Below are 9,184 nucleotides of genomic sequence, written 5' to 3' on the forward strand. Positions count from 1 at the left end.
CAACAAGAAATATACTCACTCCAGGTGCCAGTGGCCCATGCCTGTTAATCCTAGCTACTCAGGAGACTGAGAGCTGAGGATCACGGTGGTCCAAAGCCAGCCTGGGCAGGAAAGTCTGTGAGACTCTTATCTCCAATAACCACTGGAAGTGGCGCTGTAGCTCCAGTGGTAGAGTGCTTTCCTTGAGCTGAAGAGCTGAAAGACAGCTCCCAGGCCCAAGCCACAGACGGACAAAAAGGACCAAAAACAAAAAAAAAAAAAAAAGTACTCACTAGCTAACTTTTGACTTTTGTAACTGTAACCTCTCTGTACAATAAAATAAAATAAATGAAGTGAGATGTAAACCCTCAAATAAAACCATAGCACTATATTATTATTCCATTTCACTAAGTCTCCAAAAGTGAATTGAATAAGTAAAATACACACATTGTCACAATCTATAATCTTTTAAAAATCAATTCTTTTCTATAATGAAAATAAGTCATTTGGGAAAAAAAGAACATTTTTTTCTTCTCATTTCTAATTTAAGGAAGTTAGAGTTATAGGAATATTGTTCAAGATAAATAAAAAAAAGGAAAGGAGTAGAAACACATACCTACTAAGATGCCTATCTGCTCTGTGCTTTCTAGATCGTCTTTCCATGGCCCAAAGTACAAAATAGAAGAAAGAAATGATTAACTCAAGCCATGGCTCCATTGGCTTATTATGAGGGAACACAGTGATTTCCAAGAGACTGCCCATTCCCATACCACAGCCTACCTCCCCATTTGGCTTATCTGCTAGACCTGGCCATGACCTGCACAGTGTGTTAAACATCAATTACAATGAGCGTCCTTGGACAAGAGGAATTTCACTGAAGTAATGAGTATAGAAGCCACATTCGCATGAAAGAAAGACTAAATATGCTGGCACACCAATAGTTAGATAGATTCACTTAAAAGAAAAGTGAGTCTAGAAATAGAGCCAAGAACCTACGGAAAAATAGACATGATAAAAGTTGTATTCAACCAGTGAGGAAAGTTTTTAATAAAACAGTGACAGCTTAGTAGTTTCCTGGAAAAGATTAAAGATAGATCCACAGTTTAATATTCACCTCGGGCATACCAATATTTTAAATATAAAAAATAAAATAATAAGAGAGGAGGTAAGAATTATAAAATAACACCTCAGAGAGATTTTCCACTCCTGATACACAAACTCAACTAAAATAGAATGAACCTCTATAGGAAAACATTTAAACATTTGTAAAAAAATAACTGAGAGTTGAGAACTGGTGACACATGTCTGTAACTCTTACTACTCAGGAGGTTGAGATGTGAGGATCAAAGTTTGAAGCCAGCCCAGGAAAAAATATCTGTGAGACTTCTGTCTTCAATAAACTACCAAAAAATTCTGAAAGTGGAACTGTGCCTCAAGAGGTAGAGCACTAGCCTTGAGAAAAAGAAGCTCAGGGACAGCATCCAGGCCCTGAATTCAAACATCAGGAATGGCACACACACACACACACACACACACACACACACACACACACCAGAAAGTGTAAAAATAATTGTCACAGACAATAGATAAATTCTCATATATAATAAGGTCTTATAAAAAATGCTTCCATAAAACAAAAATAATGATGTGTGATATGTTTCAATTTGTAAGTTAAGAAAATAATATTTGAATTTATTTAAAATAAATGTAATATCTCTAGATGTGTATGAGAAATTATTAATGTTGGCTATCCTGAGAAGAAAAAGTTGATCAGAGTTCTGATATGAGACAAAGTTTCTAATCCCTATAGATTTTAAAATAATTAATTTTCTAAATATTATCTCATCAAAATTTAAAAAGGAAAAATAAAATTAAAAATTTTAATTAAAACCTGGTGACCTCATGGTTTAGTTAGGATACTCACTTCAGACTCTAGCATTTCAAAGCTAGAGTTGAAAGACTCAAATTTAGCTGGTATCCACCACATGTTCTCTAACACTGGCTGCATTGGAGACCTATTGTCTATTAATCTATCCAGGCCCAGAACATACACCAGTTATTTTTGCCAACAGTTTATTGACCAGGGACAGACACATGGGCTTTGCTTAGCTACAAGAAAGCAATGAATGAAGAACACATTTGATATAGCATTGCTACATCTTCCACACCACAGTAAACTACCTTTTATTTTATTTTATTTTTTTATTTTTTTATCGGTTGTGGGACTTGAACTCTGGACCTAGGTGCTGTCCCTGAGCTCTTCAGCTCAAGGCAAGCACTCTATCACTTGAGCCTTATCACCACTTCTGGTTTTCTGGTGGCTAATTGGAAATAAGTCTCATGGACTTTCCTGCCCAGGCTGTTTTTGAACTGTGATCCTCAGATCTCAGCCTCCTAAGTAGCTAAGTGAGCCACCAGTGCCCGGCTTAAACAATCTTTTAAAGAAACATCTTAACAATATAAAGCTTCATATAAAACTTGTATTGTGCAATCTTGATTTTACATCGCTCAAAAAAAAAGCAAATTATGACTCCAAATGAAAAGACTCATAGGAACAAAAGCACTGGGATATCTTAATATATTCAGGCATATTCAGTCCTAAATATAGAAGGACTAGATTTGACCTTGCATAGCAATAAGGGTAAAAAGCAAACAAACAAACAAAAAACTGGCCAATCTGAATTTGGATGTGCTTTAAAATGTTCAGTCATTTACTGCTGTGCCAGGTACAATTAAACAATCATAGTCTACATCTACACAGTCATTAACCAAACTAGTTGGAGGCAGATGAGCTCATGCTGTCCATTTTGAGCCAAACTTTTACACATATAGCTAATAAGGCCACTCCGTGTGCTTTACCTCCACAAACTGCAGAAAGTCAAAAAGAAAGCCAATGCAATGTTCTGCTATTTTTATCTTGGAAAGAACAGTTTGTATTCATACTTCATTTTTTTCTCTTAGTTCTACTCTTGAGAGCACTTGCCAAACAGATTTTTTTTCTTTGCAGCAAATGAAATCAGATCTGCTTCATTAAAAGTTGAAAGCAGAGCTAGGTGCCCGTGGTTCACAACTAATCCTAGCTACTCTAACTACTCAAGAGGCTGAGATCTGAGGACAACAGCTCGAAACCAAGCCCAGGCAGGAAAGTCCTTGATACTTTTATCTCCACCTACCCACCAAAAACTCAGATGTAGATCAGTAGCTCAAGTAATAAAGTGCCAGCCTTGAACAAACTAATCGCTAAGGGACAGCATCCAGGCTCTGAGATTAAGCCCCAATATTGTTTCTCCCTCCAAAAAGAAAGTCAAAAATCAATGCATTATTTTTAAGGTACTTGTGATAGAAATATAATCATTATACTTGTGATAGAAATATAATCATTATTTCGCAGCTTAATTTCATTTCTCTTCATTCTATGTATGGAGCTATTTACCAGAATGATTTCTGAATCCAGTGTTAAAGAATGCCTGTTGTCTAAAAGAGAGCCTTATAAGACATACCAGATAGTCCCAGCAATTGCAATCTAGTCTGAGGGATTCCTCATCAGGAAAGGTGAAGAAAGAATTAGAAAAAATAATGATGGATATATCTGCAGAGAGTCAAAGCAACTATATTATATCTTAATGTCATCTTAATGACTACAAGATCAATGTGCACATTAGGCATTCTGTCTCTTAAAATGTTATTTTTATTGACCTTTGAGAATGTGTCACATGGTCAGGGTGGGCAAGTAGAATGCTGAGTTATGAGCACTCCCTACTAGTTTGGTGAGAGATGACCATAAAAGACAACGGAAGGTCTGAAAGATATTTGGGAATTTGTGAGAGTTATTGTTGTTGTTGTTGTGTTTTAGATTATAGGCATCCTCCTGTTAACAGACTATATGCCAGAAGGGCTCTATTGAAGCAAGTCAGCCTGCTCATGGATCTACAGAGCAAACTCCAGATGTCACTCTGTAATTTTACTGTTGACATACCACCTGTTTCTTCTTGTTTGCTCTTGGTTTATGCTTTCATCAAGCAAATTCTTCCAACAGCTGGGTGGTGCTAATGCAGGGAGCCCCCTGGGACATGTCCATTCTTTCTGCTCACTAGAAAACCAACCTGATTACTCAGTCACATGTAAATTTACTTTCTACTCCATGCTTACTCAAAATTTGCAAGTTCATTTTAAATTTTATTTTACTGTAAAGGTGATGTACAGAGAGTCTGCAGCTGTATAACTAAGGAAATGAGTACATATCTTTTCAAATCGTGTTACCCTATCCCTTGTTTTCTCCTGCTTTCACTCTCCCCAGTTCCTCTGGCTTCCCAAGTTGTAAAGTTGATTTCCAATCTAGTATCTGGTGAGTATTGCTGCTGCATTGATTCACCTTCAAGTTGCCTTGTAACTGGAAAACAGAAGTGTTTCCTGGTGCATAGATAAAAGATCACAAATTCCTCTTTGCATACAATTGTCTTAGAAAGACAAATAGTCATCACGAATCAAAAGCCATAGCCTGCTGTGACTGAACAGAAATGGAAAATCTGCATGGTTATTTCAAACCCCTTTTTTTTCTTTTTTTTATTGTGAAAATACGTACAGAGGAGTTACAATTACATGGGCAAGATAATAAGTACATTTCTTATAAATCATTGTAGCCTCCTCCTTTGTTTCCCCTTCCGATCTCTTCCCATCCTCCCCTGCCCCCCCAATCCTCCTCGCCCCCTCTCCCCCCCTCCAAAGTTGTAAAGTTTGTTTTCGACATGACGACTTGTACATCTCATTGTTGCAATGGGTCCACCTGTATCCCTATTTAAATGATTTGTTTTTCCCCTTCCCCTCCACAAATTATACCGACATCAAATACAGTGAAAGCAGGGGTTATACTGTGGGGGAGGGACATACATAGCAATAAAGACATAATCATATAAATGTTTAGAAACAATCACATGAAAGGAAAAAAAAACATTTGAATACATATCTTAGAGTCCATTTCCCTAACATCACCTTATCTGACCTTTTCTGCTTGACTCAGACATATATTAGATATTGCAAATAAGGGAAACCATGGGACCTATGTTTCTTTGGGCTTGGCTTACTTAACTTAATATATTTTTTTTCCAAGCCTTTCCATTTCCTAACAAATGGGGCAATGCCTTTCTGATGGAGGCATAGAATTCCATTGTGTATATATGCCACATTTTCTTGAGCCATTCATCTACTGAGGGGCATTTGGGTTGGTTCCATATCTTAGCTATAGTAAATAATGCTGCAATAAACATAGTCTTGCTGGTAGCTTTAGTGTGGTCTTTTTTGTAAACATTTGGGTAAATGCCCAAAAGTGGGATTGCTGGGTCATAGGGGAGCTCTATGTGAAGTCTTTTGAGTAACCTCCATACTACTTTCCAAAGTGGTTGAACAAGTTTACACTCGCACCAACAATGCACTAAGGTTCCCTTCTGTCCACATCCCTCCAGCATCTGTTGTTATTAGAGTTCTTGATTTTTGCCCTTCTAACTGGAGTGAGGTGGTATCTCAAGGTGGTTTGATTTGCATTTGTTTTATGGCTGGGGAGGTGGAGCATTTCTTCATGTCTATTGGCCATCTTTTTTCCTCTTCAGAGAAGTTTCTCTTTAAGTCTTTAGCCCACTTATTTATTGGGCAGTTGTTTCTTTGAGGATTTGTTGTTGGGGGATTTAATTTTTTTGAATTCAAGGTATGTTCAAACCCTTTTTTTGACTGAAAGACATGATCCAGGAAGTAAGGTTTGTCTTGAGGGTTATCACAGTGAGTCTAAAACTTATTCTTTTCTTTTGTTTTCTGTAATCATCCAGTAAAAGTGACAACCCCATAGCTGCTTTCATGTCATAATTGTACTATATATGTTCATTGCTATTCACTGAAAAATTTCACTCTTTCTTAGTTCTCAGCCCAAACAACAAAGGATTAATAACTAAAAACTAAACTAAAATGAATATGTCAATCTATTGTTATGTAGTCTATCCTCTTGTTTTAGGGATCAGAAAGTCATCATCTAGATGTCATGGTAAAAGGGAGCTTCTTTCTAACTCTTACCAAGCATAAAAACAATTTTGTGACCTAATTTTAAATTGTATAAATACAATAAAATAATACCCAAATACCATAAACATTTTTTCAGCATTTGAATTCCATTGTTTTGGCTAAACTGCTATCTAAAAAAAATAGTGATTGGACTTGAAAAAGGTCCTTGATAAGAAATGTATTCATTACCTTGCCCATGTAATTGTAACCCCTCTGTACAATATTTTCACAATTAAAAAAAAAGAAAATGTAAAAAATAAAAATAAAAAATTTAAAAGAATATAATAAAATAACAGCAAAAAAAGATCCATTCCCTCCAGTGGCGACATTCCTCAATTTGAAGCTTCTTTTGTCAAATCTTTAACTTGCAATTACCTAGACTGGTATGTGCCAAGTTATTTCTATTAAATCTAATATGCATCCTGCTGCTGATCTGATTTATACAGCAGAGTCAAAATCATGCCATTCAAAAGACTAAATCCTCCCAATTATCCTACATTCCCAAATTAAGTTCTATGGCTTTTATTCTAATTTTGCAAGGTCTTCTTTAACTAACTTCTTCATCTCCCCTGTTGGACATTTCTCTTCCCTTTTGGACATCCCTACATTCCAGCCTAACTGAATCATCTTCTGCTTCCTCCTTTCCCTGTATGACTATCATGCTACCCCAAAGCATAATATGGACACATGCCAATTCCAAACAAGTAAGATCTTGACCATCATGACCATGCTGATGATCAAGTGAGAGGGTAGAATTGGGGAGAACTCAGGGTATGTCAGACATTAGAAAAAACACTCCCTATTTGTAATTTCTCTTTCATTCCTCTTGACAATCCCAAGTGGTAAGGTTCTGTTGTTAATAAGAAACTGAGCTCTGGTGATAATTAATTTGTCCAATATCCCATTTCTTTCTTATTAGTAGCAGAGCCCAGATAACAAATGTTTTATTATTTTCATGAGCTGCTTCCTCATTTTTTAAGTGTTATAAACTCCTTTTATCTACAAGTGTCAGGCAGAACTCTAACAAAATTTTAGACATCAGTAATATTTCGTATATGAGCACAAAGCTCTTCACACTTTTGTATTCTGTAAGCATATTTAAATATAGATTGTTTTATCTGCTGTGGGTCCATTCAACACCAGGCAGGAAAGCTTCGCTTTAACACAGCAGGATTCCAGAAGTAAGATTGCATTTGTATCTCCATGCCAGCAAAAATCAACCTCAGTTTTCTTTGTTGCTGGTAGAACACAATGTCTTTTCATTTGAGCCAGGTTAGGAGTTCTGAAAATATGATACAACGTCGGTGGGGGGGGGGGGGGGGGGGAGGGGAGGGGGGGAGGGGGGGGGGGGGGGGAGGCTGGGAAGTGATGTGAAGGGTAAACAAAGGAGGAGGCTGCAATGCTTGGTAAGAAATGTACGCATTATCCTGCCCATGCAATTGTAACCCCTCTGTACAGTATTTTCACAAATAAAATTAAAAAAAATGAAAAAAAAGGACACCAAACTGTGCTCAGCCTCAAAATTTCTCTGCCATTGTTTTAACAAGGGCTAAAAAATTATGTAAATATGCTCTTGTTGAGGATGTTCATGTTAGCAGATGTGAGTCAATAGGTTCACTTCTAGCACCAAAAAGAATGTTTTTTCTAAAGTAGTAAGTTTACTAATTTTATTAAACCTCAGTCCTTAAGTATATGATTTTAAAAAATTCTGAGTAAGAATGGAACATTTGTACAGTGTTTATGCTGCATACTGAAGTATGGTGTTGTCTTGGAGTCTTAGATGTAACTCAATCACATGATCATGCCTGTGATTGAGTGGATGACTAGAACTCCAGTTTTTATTTTAAAGAAGTGAAAGGCAAAATATGGCTAGCCTCTTTCCCAAAATGAATGAACACAGCCTGTTACGTTAAAGAGAGAAACCAAAAAAATGTTGCCAGTAATAAATTTGAGCTGTCAAGAAAAATTTTAAATTTTGCAAAACTTTCCTTGTCCCCATATTGAGACAATCCAAATATTTATTTTTTATCAGGCTAGTGGAGATATTAGGGAGTGATGTTTATGTGGTATAATGAAATGCATAAACTGCTAATGCAGTGTGTTAAGATCTGCACATGTTACTGAGTTGACATTTCCTAATGAGCAATACTTAATATTCCACAAGATCCATCCAAAGTATAAGACATGCCAATGGATTTTAATGGGACATAATACAAAATGTTCATGGATATAGTTTCGGATTCTGAATCGCAACTAATCTTTTCTAAAATGCTACTTGGCATATTATGACATAATGGCAAGGGAAAAAATTCCCAATTATCTGCAGAGGATATTACACCAGTTACTCTTCCAACTACAATAAGACAGCTGAGATATGGACTTGCATTTTCTTCTCATGCTTCATCCAAGCATGTGAAGATTGAAGGTAGACACATGTCAGAATCCAGCTGGCTTCTATTAATCCACTCACTAAAGAGATTTCCAAAAATGTAAAATAATGCTGTTCTCCTCATTTTGATTTAGAACAATATTATTTTTATAAGTGTTTGTATTTACTAGGTGTTTGTTCCTGATATTTTTAAATTAACAAACAACTATTTCATGTATTGCTTATTTTTAATTTCATAACCTATGTGCTCTTAAAATTTTTAATACATTTTAAGTATATAGATAGATAGATGATAGATAGATAGGCAGATAGAGAGAAAGACATACAGACAGACAGAGAGACAGACAGACAGACAGACAGATAGATAGATAGATAGATAGATAGATAGATAGATAGATAGATAGATAGATAGATAGATAGATAGATAGATAGATAGATAGATAGATGGATGGATGGATAGATAGATAGATAGATAGATAGATAGATAGATAGATAGATAGATAGATAGATAGATAGATAGATAGATAGATAGAGATTCTGAGTAGAAAAAGATTATAATACTGTGATATGTCACTCTAAGGAGAATGTTTACACACCTTCCTGGGATGTTAGGTAATATTCCCAGAAAAAGTGAGCATATGTATGAATCACTTAAGCTGACACACATATGTGGATTATCTCTACTTTCACCAGTGAGAGCCTATTTTTACATTTAATGTGGTAATTAGAAAATGCCTAATTCAGGGCTGAGAAGGTGGCTCAGTGGTAGAG

The sequence above is a fragment of the Dipodomys ordii genome, unplaced genomic scaffold, assembly GCF_000151885.1.
Source record: "Dipodomys ordii isolate 6190 unplaced genomic scaffold, Dord_2.0 Scaffold123, whole genome shotgun sequence".
NCBI lineage: Eukaryota > Metazoa > Chordata > Mammalia > Rodentia > Heteromyidae > Dipodomys > Dipodomys ordii.